Below are 2,449 nucleotides of genomic sequence, written 5' to 3'. Positions count from 1 at the left end.
AAATTGATTGGAAGAGAATCAATTTGGTTGAAAAGTGGTACTAAAAAAGAGTTCTGTGGATATCTCATACTGCCAAAAAGACTAATGCATGGATCCTAGAACAAATCAAAAAACCTGAAATCTCCCTTGAAGCCAAGATGACTAAGATGAGACTTATATTTTTGGTCTTATCATTATCAGTAGAAAAAATAATGATGCTTGGCAAGATAGAAGGCACTAGAAGAGGTGAAAGATTTGATAGATTCAGGCCCCTTCCACACTGCCCTATATCCCAGGATTGGATACCAGATTATCTGCTTTAAACTGGACTATATGAGCCCCCATTGCCAGATAACCTGGGATAAACAGATCTGGCATCAGATCCCAAGATATAAGGACAGTGTGGAAGGGGCCTCAATCAAGGAAGCCATAGCTTTGAGTTTGTAAGATCCAAGTAGGCCTGTTGTCAAAGACAGAACGCCACAAGATAAAAGATAACAGAGTTTATTGGAGTTACAGAACCAAAAATGCCCGTAAAAGACAAGGGCTAGGCAAACACTGGCCTTAAAAGTAAAAAGAGACAAGAAAAACGTTCAAAAGATAAACCGAATTAAACCGGAGTTTAATTCGGACTAAATCAAAACAGCTTGCTTCAGCCTGGAATTAAACAAACAGAAGCTGGTGAACAAAAGGTTCAAAAGAATGCAACTAATTGGCAGCAGATGCTTCTCTGCTGCCAAAAACTATGTTTGAGTAACTTAGAGGTTACTCCTCCACACAGCAGGCAAATTCCCAATACAAACACAGCAGACGAGGGTTGAAGCAGTCAGCGTAGTCCCAGTCCGTTCCGAAGGTCGTAAGGCAGATGCAGACGTTTGTAGTTCACCAGTTCCAACGACAAACACAGGTAGGAGAATCCGAGGCCGTAGTCAGTTCAGTCCGTAAATCCAGAGTAGCAGATGGCGTCCGTCAAGAAGACGACGGAAGGTCAAAGCTATTAAGATTAAGCAGAGGTTGCACAACAAAACCCCACACAATTCCTCCCGCCGTCTGAGCCCAATGTCCAAGATAACTTACGTAGTCAGCAAACGAATCACACCCGTCTTCAGGAAAACTTCCCACACAGATCCCAAGCGTTCGTCCAGATTACCTTGCCCAATGCAATTTGCTATTGCTCCCAAACCCCATTTTATGCCAGTTACAAGTCCTCATCGCTATCAGCTGTTCTCCTTAGCCCGGGCGTTTCCTCATCACTTTCCTCATCAGAACTGGAACACCTCTGACTACGCCCCACAGCATCCCCAGCTGTGGATCCCGTCCCATCCCTCCAGCTTGTCCACGGGTCTAATCCTGAAGGTCCCCAATCGTCTTCCATAGTATCATTGCCAGTGGCACCCAAATCCTCCCTTACCCGAGTCCATTCCATATCATCTTCTTCCGAGCTAACCACCTCTTCCTCCATTCTCTCAGTAAAACTCTCAAAAGAATCTTCGTCAGATGGTTCTGCAAAGATATCTCGCAGCCGCTTCCTTTCTCGCTCCTCGAGAGTATCTGACTCTCGAGGAGTCTTACGCCCACGTCTCCCAGTAGTAGAGCCATGAGGCTCAACCATAACACCTGTTGATAACAAGGGGACTTGGAGATCTCTCATTCATAAGATCACCATAAGTCAAAGTCGACTTGATGGCAGTAAACAACAAAAATACACAATTCCATTTTTTTTTAATGATACTCAAATGGAATTTCTTTATTTTCCCCAGTCATAAATTCACACAATCAATAAAACAGAACACAAAAAGAATCTCAATCATTCAAGAGTGGGAGTTTTGAAATCTTTTTACAAACAAATGCACATTGATCTGCAGAAAACTCAAAGAGAAAGAAACAAAGGAAAAATAAATCATTTCCAATGTATTGGTTCCATGTTGGCATGACATTTTTCTTCAAAACCCATAGAGACAGCCAGCTAACAAAAATGTTGAAAGCATCTTTGGAGTTAATTTGTTTGTCCATAATGTTACTAAAGTCTCAAGATAACACACACTCCCATATTTGGCAGGAACAGTTCCAATTAATCATCTCAGTTTTTGAAACTTTTTAAAAATGTCAATTTTTCCTTTACCCTCTTGTTTTCTCCCATTGATTTTAGCTTACTTCAGTTTCTGCCAGCCAAGTTCAAAATACAAAAATAGTGAAGGCTGGAAAAGTTAAGGCTAGAAAGGAGAGGAGGTGCAGAATCTTGCCGATTTCTGTGAGCTCAGGCAAAAGCAAACTTCTATAGCTAATCTGAGCTTGTATGTATTTCTTCATTAATCGCTTTTCTTAGCTTGATCACATTCTGATGTTGTTTGGCCACATGTGCCTAAGTTTTCACTGGGAGGCCAGAGTTTGAGTCACTGCTTAGCTATGGAGACCCAATGGGTGGTTGTGGGCATGTTCTCTTAGCCTCAGCAAAAGGCAAAGATTCTCC

The 2,449-nt window shown here is 42.0% G+C and overlaps 1 long non-coding RNA gene across 1 annotated transcript; it reads right to left on the bottom strand.

The window, feature by feature from the left end:
- Positions 1-467: 467 nt before the first annotated feature.
- Positions 468-1,591, bottom strand: LOC134297897 (uncharacterized). Its single transcript, XR_010004845.1, has 2 exons — positions 1,057-1,591; positions 468-973 (listed from the first exon to the last, which is right to left on the bottom strand). It is a non-coding gene; the product is annotated as an uncharacterized LOC134297897 (long non-coding RNA).
- Between the last annotated feature and the right edge of the window lie 858 nt (positions 1,592-2,449).

The sequence above is a fragment of the Anolis carolinensis genome, chromosome 3 (assembly GCF_035594765.1).
Source record: "Anolis carolinensis isolate JA03-04 chromosome 3, rAnoCar3.1.pri, whole genome shotgun sequence".
Classification (NCBI taxonomy): Eukaryota; Metazoa; Chordata; class Lepidosauria; order Squamata; family Dactyloidae; genus Anolis; species Anolis carolinensis.
Note: the sequence above shows the minus strand (reverse complement) of the source record. Positions and strands in the feature narration are given on the sequence as shown.